The 20,869-nt window shown below is 36.0% G+C and overlaps 1 non-coding gene across 1 annotated transcript; it reads left to right on the forward strand.

Annotated features, from left to right (window-relative positions):
* Positions 1-898: 898 nt before the first annotated feature.
* Positions 899-971, forward strand: Trnar-acg (transfer RNA arginine (anticodon ACG)). Its single transcript has one exon. It is a non-coding gene; the product is annotated as a tRNA-Arg (tRNA).
* Positions 972-20,869: the final 19,898 nt, after the last annotated feature.

The following is a 20,869-nucleotide window of genomic DNA, read 5'->3' on the forward strand; positions in this document are numbered from 1 at the left end:
AGAGAGAGAGAGAGAGAGAGAGAGAGATACCAATAGGGAGTGAAAAATAACTATTACTACTACTATTAAATCTGTGACTGAAGATATATTTTAATACTGATAAAACATTGGGAAGAAGCAGGTTAAAAACTAGGTTTTACTAGTGCTTCAAACGCTTCCTTGTGTACATTTGTGATCTTTAAAACCAACGCATTTTAGGTGAAACTATTATTACGTATTTATGTGTCAGGTCGAAATTAGTATAAATTACTAAAATTATGGAAAATGAATTAATAGAAAACTAATTACCATAAGAGGTTTGTTTATGTTAAGGATAATTTAAACTAATGTATTTCAGGTGAAAACATTATTACATACTTACTTGTTGTGCCGAAATTAGTAGAAATGTCAAAATTATGGAACATGAATCATCAGAAAAATAATTTATTTTCTAAAAGAGGGTAAAACTTGATTCTAGTAGTACTTTGGATGCTCTCTAAATTCAGGGTTTTTAGTAGCGCTTTGGAGGCCTCATGTCTTTTATTTTTTTCCCTGCTCATTTATAAAATTGTTTTTGTTTATTCATTATATCTTGCTTGAAACTTTGTTTTAATAGAAATAATTTCCAGAAAAATGAGAGATAAAGAAATAAGTTTTAAAACCTCACTGTTAAGCACACTTTTTTAATACTGCTTTGTTATTTATGACTCATGGTCAATGATCTGAAACAAACTTCAGGGCAAGAAATCTATACTATTAATAAAATTCTAAATGTTTATTTATTTATGTGTGTGTATATATACCAATAAAAGGTTTTTTGGGCTGTTTCGTGCAATTGTCGAAAAATTTCCCTGACCATGTCAACGGAATTTAGCAATGTCTGTATACAGTCACGGTAACATTTTTTTATATATGGACAGGACTTGTGGCACAATGGATAATGCGTCTGACTACGGATCAGACGATTCCAGGTTCGAATCCTGGCAAGTTCGTAATAATTTTAACCATCATTTTATCCAACGTTTACTCATTATCCTTACCCTTAGTTATTGTATTTTTGTTTTTACAGTGATTTTGTTTTGTGCATATGGGAATATTTCATACTCCGAGTTCACAGGGTAAGCGCTGATGGTAAGACGATGTTGAGTACTTGATGTTGAGTGTAATCTATTTTGTGTTTGACTCAGCATTGTGTGTGCTGATGTGGCGCAGCCGCTAGTTATTAATATAATAGGACACTCGGTAAATATTATATGCTACATCAAATAATGCCCAATGTTAAAGTTGGAGTTATCGAACTTGGTGGCCTTCTTTTATATACTTAGTTATGTTTCATGTCTCGAGTGGATATTCAATATGGCGTCCGGCCAACAGTAACATGTGTTTCTCCTGGGAAGTACTAAGTGAACTAACATTGGTAGCAAAGCGTATTATTTCGTATGACAGATATTATATCTGTTCAACTTATGTTGAAACACAATTGAAAGAAAGATGGCGTCCTTTATGAAACAGCCACTTATTTTGCAGAGTGAAAAAATGTACATCGAATGGAAATGGTATACATATATGGTCTATCTTCACGGATTTACCTAAGGAGAAGCAGGGCCCAGCAGTATTTTTGTCATTGCCACAAAACATACGAGAATGCATTCAACACTTAGACATCACAGATATCAGTCTAACTGACGGATTAAAAATAATTACGGACAAGTTGGACGAAATATATTTAAGGGACGAAAACACGATGACATATATGTCATTCCAGGAATTTACTCTTACAAAAGAGCTGCTGGAATAAACATAAACGACTTTTTGGTGCGTATGAATTCTTGTATGAGAAATTACGTAAATATGGAATTTCTCTGCTGGAAGGAATCCAAGCATTTTTTGTTTTAAATGTAGCGGATGTATCAGAAGAAAACGAAAAATTGGCGAGGACAACATGTAAGAATTTAACTTATCCAGCAATGAAGGATATTTAAAAAAAAAAAAGAAAAAAAACAAGAGTGTTTTCTGATATTTCTTCATTGGAGTGAAAAACAGTTCCGGCTATCAAGGAAGAAATTGAAACTATAAATTTCAATCGGAACGGAAGTAAAAGGGAACAAGAATTCTATCGAGGAAACAAAACAATTCCAACTAACAGACAAGGTAGGAAAATGCGTTGTTTTGAATGTAGTTCTATTAGACGTTTTGCCAGAGACTGTACTGATCTTAGTTCTAGAAATATTAACACTGTTGTAGATTCAGACCATGTACACCTCATTTATTTTAAGTCCTGCTATCGAGCTTGTTTTTGGATCCAACATAAATACACAATCAGTTACCCGTATTAGACACTTCAACAACCAGTGATATGGTTAGAATAAAATTAAATGCCTTACATTCTGCGAGAAAAAGTTCATGGAGGTTGAATCAAGTGAAAAAATTTGGAGAGCACTGCAATTTAATATAAGATATTATGCAGATGAATGATTTGCGGCAGGGGACAGGGTTTACTATAGAAGACAAAACTATAAAGGATGATGTGGCCCTGCCAAACTTTTGGGTAAAGAGGGTCAATGTCTATTGATCCGACATGGAGGAGTATTCTACAGGATGCATCCATGTCATTTGATGAGGGTAAACAAGGATCTTGAAGGCCAAGGAATAAAAAAATACAATTCTCTTAAATGAGATGAATGAAGTCTTGGAAGAGGAAGTTGAAGATCAACATGATGAAAATTCCAATAGTAACAGGGAGGAACTGAAAGACAATACTACAAGATCGAGTATAAAAAAATAGTGGAATATAAAATTATTGGAAGTAATGAGTGGAAAAAAGGAAATATTATGAGTACACAACCAAAATCATCTGGAAATTATGGCCATTGGCAGAATATAGAAGCAGCTCCAGAAAATGACTGTCCAGTGAGTATCAATTAGGATAAGGTTGATCACTGGCGATAACTTCTCCAAGAACAAGCAAAAGATATGATTGATGCAAAGGAGAAAGAAATGAAAACATGAAAACTCATCAAGTGTATGAACGTGTCCCTAACAGGTCAAAAATACATATCAACAAGATGGGTGATAACAGAGAAAGTTAAGGATAACAAAAAGATAACGAAAGCTCATCTTGTAGCATGTGGCTATGAAGAAAATTCACATAACCTAAAAACAGACTCTCCAACATGCAGCCGTGAAGCCATGCACTTGTAATGTTACCAGCCTCCATTAAGAATTGGCAGGTGGAGACTTTTGATTTCATCTCAGCATTTTTGCAAGGTGATATACTAGAGAGAGAAGTATTTCTCAGACCACCATCTGAGGCATGTCCAGAGTCACAAGTGTGGAAGCTGAAAAGATGTATTTATGGATTGACTGATGTGCCCTGTTCATGGTACTCAGGAATTAGCTAAACTAAAAGGAATGGTAAGTACATATGACAATGCACTGTTTGTTTGGCATGATTTATCTGAGAACTTGATGGGTATTCTGGCAATGCATGTAGATGACTTTATATTTTGTGGAAATGATTATTTAAAAAAAATGTGAATTCAGAATTAAAGAAAATATTTAAGGTTGGAATGCATGAAAATGAAACCTTCAAATTTCTGGGATTGTGCGTTAGACAAATGGAAAATAGGATCATTATAATCAAAACAATTACGTGACATCTATTTCTTCAGTAGAGATAAAGGAAGATCCTTAATGAAAAATGATGAGCTGAGTGAAGAGAAGACAGATTTAAAAAGACTAAATGATGTCAAATGATGTGGGTATCTACTTAGACTCAACTGATGTATCATTTCATGTGTGTAGGATGAGTAATATCGGAAAATCTTCTAAAATGAAATTATTTTTTGAAGCCAACAAGTCACTATTAATATTTAAATCAAAAACAGGTTCTATATCTTTTCTACAGCTGAGAAATCCTTCAGATTTGAGTGTGGTTTGCTATTCGGATGTTAACTATGCTAGCTTAAAGGATGGTTCGTTACAGGGTGGCTTTATCATCTTTGTTTATGGTAAGATAAATAGACTGTCTCCTATATGCTGGTCATCAAAAAAACTTAACCGAGTAACAAAGAGCCCATTGGCATCCGAGACTCTTGCACTCAGTGAAGCTGCTGATGCAGGTGTATTGATGGCGGCCATGCTGCAAGAAATTTTCAGACTACCAAAGTTGCAAAACAGACAATGCATCTTTGGTAGAGATTTTAAAATCATCAAATCTTGTAAGTGACGTTTGAGAGTTGCTGTGGCCAGAGTAAAGGAAATGTTGGTAAAGGAAGAAATCCAAAGTGAATGGATCAGGGCGCAGGAACAGGTTGCAAACTGTTTGACAAAGATGGAAGCCTCTACCGAAATTCTAAGAGACTTGTATTAATGACCCGTTTTTTTTGTTGTTGTTGTTTTTGTTTTTTTTTGTTTTTGTTTTTTGAACTTTGATATACACCTGGCACCAGAAGACACCAGCAATGTTAAAGTTGAAGTTATCGAACTTGGTTACCTTCTTCTATATATTTAGTTATGTCTCTTGTCTTGAGTGGATATTCAATATGACGTCTGGCCAACAGTAACACGTGTTTATTCTACATCGTGGGAAGTACTAAGTGAACTAACATTGATGAAAACACGATGACATAGAATTTTACTTTTACAAAAGAGTAAAATTCCTTGAATGACATGTACGCTATTGTGTTTTTGTCCCTTAAATATATCTCGTCCAACTTGTCCATAATTATTCTTAATCCGTCACTTAATTCCATAGATAAAGCAGGTGCGTGCAATAGTGCAGTAGGCCACTTGGAACATAGAAGATGCTGAATCCAAATGTACTCAATACTCTAAATGCAGCTAGTATGTATTAGAATATAACTTGTGTTGAATTGAACAGTGCTCGATAACCTAGATAGAATATATATGAGAGAAAGAGAGATAGATAGATAGATAGATAGATAGATAGATAGAGAGAGAGAGAGAGAGAGAGAGAGAGAGAGAAATAGAACTAAAGAAGAGTAGATATTATTGTATGTTTTTACTTTTTTTTGTCTTATATCAGATTTTAATCGTTTTTTATTACAAAAAAATACTTTGTTTTCAATCAAACAAAAAATAATTTCAACTTGTTACAGGCATTCAAAAGTATATTAATCTTATGTTTTATGTTTTCTCCATTGCTTTAACCAATATTAGATTGTGATGTTCCACAATGCCATTACTGAATGGATTTTCAATGCAGGTTTCAATATTCAGTTTTTCATTCATCTCTCAGTAACTATTATTATTACCCCCCCCCCCGCCCCATTATCACTCAAGAAGCGTTTAGGAACTCCAAAATATGCTATCCACATGAAAAATATGTTGTGAATAATTTCTTCCCCCTTCTTGGTTTTAATCAGTCTGTCAACAGAGTACCTAGTGGATGCAGCAATTAGGTGTAAAATCCAGCAGTGGTTATGTTCGAACCAGCATTGGTATGTATGGACTTAAAAGCCTATACATACAGTGTCATTAAACCGGTTTCCCAGAGCCAATTCTATCACCGGCCGAAGAGGGGGGTCTTCTAAAATGTAATCTTCAAAAATGCGATACAAGTTAGAAAAACATTTTTCTCAAGGCATGAAAATGTTTTTTAAAAATTTTAAAAATAAAGGTACAAGATTTATTTTGAAATTTATCAATGTTTAAAGTGCATTTTTATAAACTTTACAAAATAAAATATAAAAATAATTTTAATAACGTTGTATTTATTTTGTTATGTACATTTTTTGCACTGTTAAAAAATTCGTTGAAAATTACGTATCTATATTATTAATTGCTACATAGTAAATACATTTAACTTTTTTAAAGTACGATAAAATGTTAAGCTGTTACTCTATCAATAACATAAAATAAATCCGAGTTAAATTTTAGATTTAATTTTATGCCAAAGTTTTTGTATTTTACTTTGTAAAGTTTATAAAAGTGCACTTTGCAAACTAATACATTTCAAATTAAATCTTGTATCTGAATTTTAAATTTTAGAAAAAAAAAGCACTTTGTTTAATCATTTGCATTCCTTGCAAGAAATGCTTTTCTAACTTATATAATTGTTAAATACTATATTATTGACTCATAAGGAGCTTTCACACATGTCATAAAGGATCTCTCCTTGAAAACAGCCCGTGGTGTTCTCTAGAAGCTGAGTGACAACAAGTCTCTCCAGTTTTCTAGTGCTCTCCACCTCTTCTGATAACATTTGCAAGGAATTTGCATTTTCGCAACAGCTGCCCATCAATCTCTCACTAGCAGCAGCCATTGGTTTCCATTAAAATTTGAGTGGCAATAAGCCTTCCCAAGGTTCCAGTTCTCTTTGCACTTGTCCATTGGAGGTCTGGTCAGTGCTCTCTCCTCGGTCTGTCCATAATCCTTGACCCTTCTTGGCTATTTGGCATCAGCCTTTTGTAGGGGGGGTGATTGGGTAATGGGAGGGGATGGAGGAGGGATAGAAAACTTATAGATAAGTTTCTTCTATGTTCTTGGTTCCATGTAACGCTTCTTCATGTTTTCTCTCTGCAGCAGTTTGTCTGGTCTGCGTGCATGGCTTATGTGTATTAGTTTCTGCATTCAAGGGTTTTCCTTAATATTTCAGCTGTTTTCATCATAAGTTATTCAGTGTATCTTTCCAGTCATTCCTCTGATTCCAATTTCTTTTATTCTTTTTTCAAAGTTTTTTGGAATTGTTCCTAGTGCTCCTATTATTATAGGCACTATCTTGATTTTTTTTTATTATCCATATTCCTTTCAGTTCTCTAGCTAGCTCTGTGTATTTGTTCTGTTTCTCCTTTTTTTTGATATTTGTCCTTTGGTCAGCTGGAACAGCAAAGTCTACGATTTGGCAGGACTTTTCTTTCTTGTTTCTATTACAACATCCGATCTTCTTGCTTGGATGGATTTATCCGTTTGTATGTCCATGTTCCATAGGATTTTGTGATTCCCGTTTTCAGATACTGTTGCTAGCTTATGTTTGTACCATTTGTTTGCGTGTTTGAGATGTAGTTGTTTGCACAATTCTCAGTGTACTGCTCTTCTCACTTGGTCGTGCCTGCTCTTGTATTCCTTTTGGGCTAGTTTGCTACATTCACTTACTATATGATTTATCGTTTTGTCTCTTTGTCCACAGAGTCTGCATTTGCTGTTTTCTTATGTTTTGCCGATCTTTGCTTTGATGTGATTAGTTCTTATTGAGTTACCTTGTGCTACCGTTATTAGGGATTCAGTTTCTCTGTTTATGTGTCCTTTTCCCATCCATGTCCAAATGTTTTTGTTATTTTCATTTTTTGTCATCCTTACGAATCTTCCATGTAGTTGTTTCTCTTCCCAATTTTCTTTTCTTGTCTTATCCTTTGTCTCTCTGCTTTCTGTTTTGTTGATTTTTTTTCAGTGTTTCTCCCTGCCATAATTATCCTTTCAGTGTTTAGCGTTATGTAATTTTCTAGTTCTTTTTTGGTGCTATTGACACAGTTTTCTATACATACCAGTCCTTTCCTGCCGTCTTTCCTTTTCATGTAGAGTCAGTAAACATCGTCCTTTGGGTGTAGTGCATGGTCATGAGTTTCCTGGTCTTCTGATCGAGCTGTCTCAGTTCTTCTTTGGTCCACTCTATGAACGGTTCAGAATGTCTTATTAGTGATACTGCCCATGTATTTATACCTTTTATTAGGTTTCTGCTATATAATTTAGTTTCAAGAAGTTTTCTTGTTCTCCTGATAATTCTCTCAATTCTCTCTTTCATTTCTGTTGCTTTGATGGTGTCTGCTTGCTTCCACTATTATTATTATTATTATTATTATTATTATTATTATTATTATTATTATAATTATTATTATCTACTCACAGGAGTTATCACATAAGCTATCATTAGCGATTGTTTACTGCCAATAACCTGTGGTGTTTCAACAACTTTCCTCATATTTCCAGTACTCTCCAGCTCTTTCATTAACTATTGAAAATGATTTTGCTTTATTGCAAGAGTCGCTTATCATTGATTTCTCGCTGGTAACAGCCATTAGTATTTCCTGATATTTGGGTAAAAAAAAAGCCTCTGCAAGGTTTGCACTCTTCCAATAGAGATCTGTTTAGTGCCCCCCTCTTCCTCAGTTTTTTCCATCCTCTTTGATCCTTCATGACCATTTGGTGCGGTGCCAATTGAAGTTGACGCCACTATTATTATTATTATTATTATTATTATTATTATTATTGATGATGATGTTATAAATAGAGTTGTATAAAATTATATACTAAAATATTCTGTTTCCTATAATCACTGGATATATATTTGTAAAATAGTAAAATTTAATGTTTTTCTTATTTGAATTTTATTGTGATGTTGTGAAAGAAGATACTTTTTCGAATCATTTAAATATAAAACAAAATAAAACATTCAAAATTGTTTTAGAAACAATCGTACACCGAATTAGAACTGCTATAAATAAGGTGCTAGTTGAAACCAAAACATTTAACTCTCAAGCGGTATTCAGCAGAGACATTTCCATAGCAATCACTGTTTCAACATCCATGTATATTAGAACATGCAATATTGCAATTTGATTATCCACATGCATGGAATAAAGGAACTACATTGTGTTCCACACGTAGTGATACACCAAACAGGCTGGAATGCTCAAGAACACTTGTATATAAGAATTTGCCCCGAATTTGGTCCCAGTTTCTTTTCTTGTCTTCCCCAAGACTGGATGTAAAATAACTCCGCCCTTGGAAGGTGTTAAAATTCCTTGTCTTGAACTTGCATGCCAAGCACACGAACCTTAAATTCTCACTATGGAAAATGACCACATCGAATAGAATTTAAAGCTTTTTTTAACAATGTTTTTTCAAACTACTGTTTTCTTATGCGATGAACACACACACGCGCGCACATTTCGATTACATGGTTTAATGAATGGTTTACCTTCAGAAACTAATCACATTCAAGCTACGTGTGTCACTTGATTCATAAAAATCAGGAATCTTAAACTTCATTTAGCTAAGTTTGCATAATGAACACTAACGTTGAAACGATTTGAATTAATATTTTTCTAGCACGTAAATAAATTTCATATCAATACAGCAATCTCGAGTTCTTTCATATTTTTATTTTATGTATGTAAGGATGTGATTGGGAGAAAACCTTCTGTTAATCATAGATCTCGTTAAATTTACCTTTAACAGTCTACTACTTTTGACTTCTAGAGATTCCTGCACCTGCAACCTTGGTCTTAAAAATTGATAGATCCCGATTATGAATTGGTGGACGCCAATTCACACTCTTACTGAATAGTAACTCTAGCCGTGAGTCCTATATTATTATGAGTCAGGAATCTGACTGACACTCTGATGAAATGCAATTGCACATTTCCAACTTTCATGTGTATTCTGCACGAAAACTGTCATTTCACTAATCCTTCATTACTTCGCAAACCCGGAACATTTTGCCTTAATACATCTAACTTTTTTTTTTTTTTTTTTTTTTTTTACACAGTGATCACCACTTATCAAGGCCCGGAAGCCACTCAGGGATAAGGGTTATTGCAAGTACATTACGTTAGTGTGGAGATTTGATGAAGTGTTTACTTAAGGGGGCGGTTCATTAGGAATTTGTTAACATTGGACTTGAAGACATCCAAATTGTAGTCCGGTGGGAAGCAGGTAGACGGAACAGAGTTCCACAGGCGTGCAGTTCTAAGAAAGAAGCTTTGTTCATGGAATCCGCGTTTTGATTTAGGCACAGATATAGAGGGGGGAAAATTTTTCACAGTGGATTCAGCTAGACGGGTGTTTTTTGTGAAAGATTGGCGAGGGGGGACCAGAGATTGGAGTTCAGACGAGCACCTGCCATGGAAATAACGATAAAACAAGGATAGGCTCGCAACGTCTCTTCTGTGGGAGAGAGGTTGCAGGGTAGAGAAAAGGGCATCCCCCACTAAGCCACGAAGTCTATTTTGTACTCTGTCAAGGCAGGATAGGCTGTTTTTAGCAGCTCCTGCCCAGATATGGCAACAGTATTCCATCCTTGGACGTACTTGGCTTTTATATACATAGAGAATTGCATCAGTAGTGAGATATCTTCTGGAGCGGTAGAAGGATCCCACCATCTTTCCAGCGACCTTGGCAACAGACTTGATGTACGTGTTCCATTTCAGATCAGGAGTAAAGGTCAAACCCAGAAGCTTGTCAAAACATGGGGCCTCACCCAAACGAGTGTCATACATCACAATTGATGCCAGATGGGGATCAGAGCGTTGATGATGTAAGGATAGGAGTTTGGTTTTGGATGCATTAAAGGTAACCAGCCACGTCTTCCCCCACTGAACCACGCTCTTGAGATCAGAGGAGAGAGAATCTGAGAGAACTTTGTCATTTACAGCCTTTGATGTGTTGCCGTAGATGGTCGTATCATCAGCATAGATGTCAACGAATGATTTAAGTATGTGTTTAGGGAGGTCATTGATGTAGATCAGGAAGAGAGTTGGGCCCAGGATTGACCCCTGAGGGACTCCAGCATTTATATTGCAGGCCTCCGATTTTTGTCAATCTACCACTACTCTTATGAGCCTATCGGAGAGAAATGATTTAATGATTGAGAAAACATTTCCAGTTATACCGTAGCTGGAAATCTTGTGAAGTAGACCCTTATGCTATACCTTGTCGAAGGCCTTTGATATGTCAAGAGCAATTGCCCTAGAAAGGAAGCCTTTGTCAAGAGATTCACTAATCCTGTGGGATATAACCGTCAGCACATCTGCGGTAGATCTTGCAGAGCGGAAACCATATTGTGTGTCACTCAGAAGGTTATTCCTGCTGAGGTGGTTGACTATTTCTCTATTTAATATGGATTCCAGCAACTTACTCATAACACACAGGAGACTTATTGGTCTGTACTGAGAGGGAGATGACTTATCAACTGCTGTTCATTTTATATAAATTCATCATGCGAACTCCCCACTCCCCATGCAGAGACCTACATTGGTGACTCTACACGTGAATCTGGAAACTGATCACTACTTGGGCACGACAAGGATAGCTCATTCTAAATAAGCATTACCGAATAACTAACGACGCCGAAATTCAGAAAACCATAATTCCTGCAGTGTGCGGATTGTGATCGAGGAATTACCGAACAATAGTGGTGGTCCAGAATACTCGTGCATCAAAAATGGAAAACGACACAATATCATCAAATTCGACTACACTGGCATTGGTTAAAGTCCTGCCTTTTTGGGCAAATGACCCTGCGCTTTGGTTCACACATGTAGAAGCCCAATTTTATAAGCAATGGATCCACATTTAGCTCACCAAACTCAACCACGTTGTGACGTCCCCGTAATATGAAGTACTGGTCGAAGTGTGTGATTTAATCATGGTACCGCCTGAATCAATTACATATGACACCTTCAAGTCAGAATTTATTAAACAAACGTCGGATTTATAACAAAACCGCCTCTGCCAGGTCCTCATGATAAAAGAACTGGATGATAGGAAATCTTCTCAACTTTTGAGAAGGATGAAGCAATTACTAGGCGAGAACTCACTCCAACCGGACATTTTGAAACAATTATTCATCAATAAACTGGCATCCACAGTATAAATGATACTCACATCCACTCGGGATACGACACTAGTCGAAGGCTTGGCTGACCTTGCCGATAAAATTATGGAGGTCATAGCGTCAGTCTCCTCAGTCAACCAGACTGCAGCCCCAACCATCTCCCTCACCGCATCTGAAGCCGACGAAGACACCACGGACGCCAGGAAGATGCTTAAAAAGCAAGCTAAATGCATACAGGAGTCCAGCAACCAGATTCTGAATCTAACCACAAAGCAACACAAGCCATACTGTCCATAACAAGATGATCTTCGTGGCCGACGCTCTGAGAGTTGAGACAGATACCCTTGTCGAGTCAGCAGCGTGATATGCGATTATGATATTATTATTGGCATTAGAGAAAAAGCTGTGAGATGCCGAAAGCCCTATGCATTTACACAAACATGGCCAGGTGGTAAATGCGACTGACACTCCTGACTGGTATCGTACATGTCACACTTTCTATGCCACTGACAGGAATTCAGGCATACATTTTCTTGTCGATACAGGAGCAGCAGTGAGTGTCATCCCAAGCAAGCTAATAAAGGAACGACAAACGCAGACACCATCGCTGTTACAAGCCATGAACCATTCCCCATTCGTTCTACGGTCACAAATCGATAACATAGTATTAAAACGCACATTTCAATGAATTTGCATGATAGTGAAGCTTTTCCGATACTTGGGGCAGATTTCCTACATCATTTCGGCATACTCGTCGACATCAAACGCGGGAGAATATTGGATAACAATACTGGATTATCAGTGCAAGGCAGAATCAGCAAATTGGCCAAAATAAGCCCAGTGTAGAGTTGAATGTAATAAAGAGGAAAGCGCCCCCGTATGTCGTGCGGTCATACAACTTACCTTCTGATGGGATCTGAGAGAAAGAGAAATTAAAGATGGCAGCCATGGATTTATAAGGTGTAGTCTCGTGGAATCTCACGAGATCTCATCTTCCACTGCACATGTATGCAAATGGAATGGGGTCAGTTTTCTGATAAAATGTCTGTTGCAGAGGCAGTTGGGAGAGACGTGCTGGAAGTTGAGAGAGAAAGTTGTCAGTGACGAATTCTAGCTGGACTTTTTCGTATTGTATTTGATTTATTTTGTTTTGTTGTTTACCAGCCCATTTAACATCAAGCTATTTCGGCGTAATAGGGGACAAATTCGACCTTAAATTAATACCGGAATTCGACAGCTTGACCCCGATACTTGACTGGGTGGAGAAGGTGGAACTACATTGCCTGTTGTCTAATGTGAAGAACATTGAACATGTGGTTCCTCTACGTTTATTTTTACTTTCATCATATTTTGCTTTGGTTTTGATACCCCCAAATTCGAAGCTATCTCTTTACAACCGTTCCTTTTCATAACCTATCATACTTTCATAAATCAGAGTTCATTTTTCTGTAGGCTGTTTTTGAACCCAGTCAACGACGGGTACTTTTGCTAGTATATATATATATATATATATATATATATATATATATATATATATATATATATATATATATATATATATATATATATATAAGTTCGGAAAATGTATATGGTATGATACATATTAAAGTTTAGGAAATATAAATGACAATGAAGCGACGAAGAATTTTGCGCGTTTCATTCTCATGGGTATTCGTCAAGCTATATTTATGCACCATACTCAGCGAAATGACTCGAGGTAAGCTGTATTGTTTAATTTTTAATTATATTAGTAAAGAAGAAAATAGCCACACAGAAAAAAAATAAATAAAAATAATCACTTCAAAATAACTTTTTTTCTTTATTCCTAGCCAATGCTTAAAAAAACATGCAGCAAAAAAGGGAACGGGGGGGGGGGGCGTAGCAGATTTATAATAAAAATAACATTACTTAGATTTCTTTTGATCGACGCGTTTCAAAATAGCCGTCGGCAACTAGAGAAATTGACGATTAAACACGTGGTCAAAAGACCATAAATAATTATCGAGGGTATAAAATGACAAATAAAATAGAAGAAGAAGAAGAAGAAGAAGAAGAAGAAGAAGAAGAAGAAAAGGAATTAAAAAAAAAGGGTGGGAAGGGGGGGAAGAAATATTCCCAACGTACACCCATAAGTCCCGTTTTGTGGATGTACTTGTTTGCATAGAGACGGCTGTCGTAAGTTGATAGCAATTTTTTTACGTGCTGTGTAAAATTCCAGTGCAGGCTTGGTACTGAAATAAATAGTCACAAATGGCTGACTTGTGAGCTTCTGAAGCCCGGACCTTGAACATTGAATATGCTGAGAAATTATAACCTTAACGTGTAACGTTATCCGGGAACCAACATGTTATAGCCTCAGTTGTAAAGCGGACAAAGAATGAAAATAACTTCAACTCGCATTTTTGTGTTGTTGTACAGTTAGATATTGGTAAGGCAATGCCGAAAGATATGCTAGTCGACGATTATTATGATCGTTATAATATTTATAAAAATAGAATGCTATCATAGCGAAATAAATATTTATTTTATTTTATTTATTTATTTTAATATGTTTTAATAGAAAAAAGTATTAGAACATAAACAATAATTTAAAAATAGGTTGACCTTTAGAATAGTATGAGAATATTTTTAATAATAAATAAAACTTTTCATTGAGTATTTCCAAATATTTTAAAGTTAGAAGCATTTTTCCTGACAGTTTTTTTTTTTTAATTTTTTTTAACTAAAACGATAGATAAATTCAATATTTTAGCACTGGGCGTAATTTATTTCTTTGAAATATATTTAAAACTTAAAGTTTTTGTTTGTTTGTTTATTAATTTGTTTTATAGCATTTTATCTGTAAATAATTTACATGACTGAAATGGGAAATGATATAGGAAATTCTCTATTTTCTCCCGAGATATACGAACACAAATTCATCTTAAAAATCCATTAACTAATCAATTTTAATTAAAGTTTTGATATGAACTAAAGATAAAGAGTACATTGAATTTTAGTTAACATATTTTCTTGTGTTTATCTTATAAATGAATATTGTTTGGTTGTGCCATGTACGCACCGTGCTGTAATGATAACATTATTATTTAGAAAGCCATTCTTAACAGGGGGGGGGCCTTCTAACTATTCTGCACTTTCACCTAATGAAAAAAAGAAGATACCATGAAAATTTAATTTAACTTGGAAATCCTATCTAAAATATAGCACGGTGTGTACACTGCACAAGTACCATTATTATATTCATTTCAATTTACTCTATAATATTGTCAGTATCAACTCAGTTCGATGTAAAAACTTTCAGGTCAAAAAGAGTTAGTTTGACCTGAAAGTTCTTACATCGAGCTGAGTTGATACTGGCAATATTTTGAGTCTATAATGTTATAGATTTGACTTAACCCCCATCCTCTTCGAAGTTTGATTAACTATTTGTTCATTTATTCTCTACTTTAGTCTTGACTCTCCAATCCTCATATTTATATATGAGGTGCCGTCGATAAGTTCCAGACTTTTTCATATGGGTATTTTTATTGATTAGTACACCCACGAAACACTACTCCCCTTCGAAGTAATCTCCTCTGGCTGCAATGCACTTGTATCGTTCTAACAACTTCTAGAAAGCCCATGCAAGTCTTCTTGTGTGAGCGTGTCAATGACTCTTGTCACAGTTGTTACATCTCCTCAACTGTCTTATAACAACAACCTTCCTCAGGTTTTCTTTGAGCTTAGGGAATAAGCAAATATCACAGGGAACTAGGTCTGGACTAGAGGGAGGGTGATACCCATCTTGGTCAAATAGTCTGTGATAAGGATGAAATTGTGGACTGGTACATTGTCCTGGTGGAAATTCTACTCGATTTGGAGATTGCTGGCCTCTTCCAACGGAATAATTTCCTGAATTCCATTAAAACCTTAACATAGTATTCTTTATTCATATTATTTGGATTCAGCAGACTACTGTTCTCATCTTAAGTATCATTTTCACAATGTTTCAGCCGATGTAACCTCCAACCTTCCTCAGGTTTATCTTGTTGAACTTGAGAATTAAATGGAATTTCGAACAGAACCCTTTATTCACTTTATAGGGGTAGCATGCTCTTGTCCGGTCAGCCATGAATGGATAGAGGTACTAAGTAATTCGCAATTGAATTTTTCGGTCATTAACACTGAGAATTAAATCTTCAGCTTTCAGGAGAATATCACTTTTATAAATGATTTTTCCAAGTACCCTAACCACTGTGCCAATGTGTCATGGGTTCCTGCGGCAGGTTGTGGTGCAATGGTTAGAGTACTTAGAAAAATCATTTGTAAAAGTGATGTTCTCCTAAAGGTTGAAAGTTCAATTCTCGGTGTAGATGACCAACAAATACAATCTCGAATTACTTAGGTCCTCTATCCAGTCATGGCTGATGGAACAAGAGCATGCTACCCCAGTGAAGTATAGATTGCGAAAGCACGAAACACTGTAAGTATAAAAATAATTGTTTATAATAATTAGCCTATTTAAGAAGAAAATTTTAAAACTTGACTACTGTCTGAGAAATAAAGGTGATTGGCTGGCCTTGTGTGATTTCACAATTTAACTGTCTTAACATTGTGTGCCTGTACCCTGTATTTATATTTGCTAATTTACCTTTAATTCTTGTAACGGTTGATAATGGCCTGGAGCTAACGTCCTCACAAATGGAGTCAAAGGTGGCTTTGTAGCTGGGTTCAAATCTTCCAACTAGCAGCAATCGTTACTTTCTGTACTGATGATTGCGAAAGCATGAATCACTAGTGTTTGTAGGTATAAAAATAATTATATATATATATATATATATATATATATATATATAGAGAGAGAGAGAGAGAGAGAGAGAGAGAGAGAGTGAGTGGGACAGAAATAACAGGTGTTTTCGAAATTGTTATATAAGTAGAAATACATCACATAGTTTTTTTTTTTTGCAAAGACATGCCAGTTTATAATTTAATCATGATTTATTTTGTTAGCTTCCGATAAAAGTTAAAAATGTAGCCAATTCAACATAAGGTTTTGCCTGAAAAATAACGAGTCAGTCATAGCTGTTCAGAGAAAATTTTGTCAACATTTTAACCTAACTTGATATGAGGCAGTTCCCAAAAGAGACTGAATTCGTTTCGCAACTATGGCAGTCGATTATCACACTCGTCGAACTTCTAAAGCTTGAATTCGTTTCGCAACTACGGCAGTTGATTAACACACACGTTGATGCAGTTGATACACACTATCGTCGATCTTCTGAACATACTCCTTTTATTGTCCAAACGTTCGTCATCAGCCAATCGGCGGCCAGAAAAACAGTCACGTGAGGGGTAACGTCATCGCTCAATAATCTTACAAAAAACCACAGCCGCCATTTTTAATTTCTGCCCTCCCTGTGATCCTCCCAGCAGGTAAGACAACACGCGCAGACACGTGGTCGCTTTCTTCCTTCATTCTGTTCGACTTTACACCCCCCCCTGATCTCAAGATCACACATGCGGCATTGCGGCCGCGGTCGTTTGTTACGAGCACTCCTACGAAGGGGGATTAGCTGGACTTCTTCATCTTCATCAGGGCTACTTGGGTCAGTGTCCACAGTCCTACTATCCGGCTGCGCTCCATCTTCATCCGAGCTCTCAGAAGGGGTGACAGACCTGTCGCCATTAACGTTGCCAGCAGTCCTTCCATCAAGCTGGGCTCCATCGTCATTGGTGCTCTCACAAGAGGCGCTGGAACTATCGCCATCTGTGCTGAGGTTCTCAGCCATGTCATCACGGCAATGGGGCATAGGTCGGATCCACATTTCATTATTGGATGATTCATCACTTTCGCTGTTCGCCATTTGGTTTGTATCAAGGGTGGGCCGGACATCCCTCACATGCCGTGGAGTACCATCAACCAGCACAGCCTGCTCACTAATTATGCCGGTGATCCGTCCTCTTCTGAAACTGGTCGTACATTGGTTATTGGGAGGCCTTACCCAGACGGTGCCCCCTAACTTGTACCATCCTTGCGTCCTCTCTTGATTAGGCAGGCAGGCATCAATGCCCTTAACACTGCTGCCCTTGGAATTAGTGTTCGCTCTAGAAGGCGCATCTTACACGAAGAGCTCAACTTGTATCCATGTAGATTAGCAATCAAACAAAAGCAACAGACTATGAAAAGCAGCTTTACTTTGCACGTCAGATGAAAGAGATTTTCGAAATAAATGATAACTTCATTTTTTAATGAGTGATGAACCCCATTTTCATCAAGATGGAACAGATAATCAACAGAACTGCCCCTGTTGGTTTGAAGAAAATCCTAAAGAATTGCATGAAAAGCCAAAAGTAACGGTACAGTAGGAGAAACTGAACTGACCGGATCTTCTTTTTTTTTTAAGATAATGCTGGAAATTCTGTTACTGTTATCTGTTATTCAGATGATCAATAATTTTTTCTGTCTGAAGACAAAATCGAATTCCAATCCGACATATGTGGTTTCAATGGGATGGAGTGGCAGCACATACCGCCATGAATTCAATGGACGTTCTCAAACAAATTTTTAGCGAATGTCTTATTTTCAAATTTTCTGAAAATCCATGGCCTCCCTAGTTCATCCAAATATGATTTTTTCTTGTTCAGGAAGGGGCTTAGAAAAAGCCATGTAACATTGAAGAATTAAATAAAGAGATTAGCCTTGTAAATAGAAAAAAAACCTGCTGCAGAGAGTGGATGCGAACTTTTGTAAACACATTCATACCTGCATCACTTAAAATGGACATCACATGACAAATATCATATTCCCAATTAAACTCTATAAAATGGCAAACCTTTTTGAATAAATTGACAAAAAAATTATTTAATCTATCTATATATCTATAAAAGTGAACGTGTCCGTGTATCTGTCTGTCCGTGTGTCTGTCTGTGTGTGTACATTTCCCTACGCAATAACTCTGTCAATTTAAAGTCTACAGACTCGAAATTTGATATACAGGGTACTAAGATTTGGGAAAATCTTTGTAATCCGTTTTTGGCCAAAAAACTTTAGCTGTTAAGGGGTCAAAATTCAACGATTTGACCTTTGAGAACTCTACCAAACTCCTCCGCCAATTTCGGGTTTAAACACTTGAAATTTTAGATATGGGTCCCTTGGGCATGGATCTAACTTAATAACTTGATTTGAGCCTAAAACAATAAATTTTAAGGGGTCATAATAGGGGTCAAAGTTTTTAAAAAATTGACCTCTACGGTTTCTACCAAATTACTCAGACAATTTCTGGTCTAAACATTTTAAATTTTACATAAAGGGTATTCAGAGATAGGGCAAGCTTTTTAATCGGTTTGAGTCGAAATTTTTTTAGTTACCAATATGTAAAAGTTTATATATGTATGTATGTACGTATGTTTGCATGTCTGCCCAACACTTTCGGCAGAGGTGATGGATTTTTACTAGATCAGTATTGTTTTGAAGTTGACCTTTCAGACGACAAATATCGAAAAATTGGCTAAAAACATTAATATCTTCACCTTCAACTGGGCACTTTTCTACAGGGGGGGGGCTCACTTTTTTCGTCGATATTTTCGAAAGTCATCCCCTCCTTTCGATTGTCTAGCCATAATTAAAACCTGCATCACTTCCGGTTTGGCGGTGGTCGTAACAGCAAAGACGTCACGTTTTCCCCCGTTCTTTTCCTCCTTTGCGGTACGAGTTCAAGCCTGCCTTCTTACTACCACTTTTTTTTTTTTTTTGCTCAGCACACATCTCCAAACACCCGGGCAACGCCGGGCTAAAATCATGATTATTTTAAAAGCACTTGTTATTTCTGCTCCACTGATATATATATATATATATATATATATATATATATATATATATATATATATTTCTATGCTAATAGTATAAATAAACTTGTTTCTCGTTGGCAAAAGTGTGTCGATTCTAATGGTTCTTATTTCGATTAATAAAGTTTATTATGAAAGGAGTTATAGTCTTTTGAAGTTGAACGTCAAAAAACTACATTATTTTTGCACCAACCTCATAGTATATTTGGGCAGCATTGTTTCTCTTATGCATGTTTCATTGTTGGTATATGGAGTTGTTAGGGAAAAATAGGTGACATGTAAGCTGGTTCTAGTCATGCCAATGTACGAGTTGTTTTTGGAGACATCGGTGCTTATGAGTGCTCCAAACCAAAATACAGAAAAATCTTTTTAAAAAATCTTTATGATATACCTACCCACCATTGAACAAAGGAATCATATTCCATAAACCATGTTTTTTTGATCTGCCATGTTTTATAAAAAAAGAGAAAGATAACTCAATTCAAAATATCATGATGCTGATTTTTTTTCTCTACTTTCGATTGAACACGGAATGCACATTTATAATTTTTCCATCGGGAATGATTTGTTCGAAAACGAGGTTGCATTTAGAAAAAGCAAATTCTATCAAAAAAGGGACGTTTTTAGTAATATCCTAAAAATACAGTTTTATTTACAATGTAGTTTTATTATATGCACATTTTTTATTAATTAATTAATTAATTATTATTATTATTATTATTAATAATAATAATAATAATAATAATAATAATAATAATAATAATAATAATAATCTCAGGTACTCTTTTCCAATCTTAGCTTTGAGAAGACGAGGAAACTGTTAGAAATAAAATAATACAGTAGAAATTTAATTATGGGAATAAACACCTGGGCAGTATCGCTAATAATATACTCTGGACCATTCATAGGATGCACTAAAGAATGCAGGCAACTTGATCAGAGGACAAAGAAATTAATAACAATGCACAATGCATTACACCCATAAGACAATACTGACCGACTGTGAATGTGAAAAGGAACGAAGGAGGAAGGTGACTTGTAAACGTAAAAGTCACAAAAAAGACTTGGAAAAGTACATAAGTCAGAAAGATTGATCACCGTAGGGAGAGACACCACCAAGAACAACAATACAAGAAACAATGAAACCAGAAAAAAAAAGTGGGAAGAGAAAGAGCTACGTGGACGGTTGGTTGGTTGTTTTGTTTTACGGCATATCAACCCTTTTCAGGTTATTTAATGCCGAATCTGGTGATTTTGAAGAACGATTTTTTAATATAGTATATGTTTTTTAAGTCGTATTCTATTTAACCCATAGTTGGGACCCTAACAGGTGCTACCACTCCGGGTCAGAGTGGACCTGGGAGCAATGGCAATTAAAGGGTGGCTCCACACTCCCTAAGGCCTGCAAGCTGGGGCCCTCACCATCGGATATAGTTTAAGGTCATATCCAGGACCGCTACGTGGACGATTTATCAGAATAACGAAAGAAGA

This window comes from Euprymna scolopes, chromosome 39 (assembly GCF_053919585.1).
Source record: "Euprymna scolopes isolate OS-2025 chromosome 39, ASM5391958v1, whole genome shotgun sequence".
Classification (NCBI taxonomy): Eukaryota; Metazoa; Mollusca; class Cephalopoda; order Sepiida; family Sepiolidae; genus Euprymna; species Euprymna scolopes.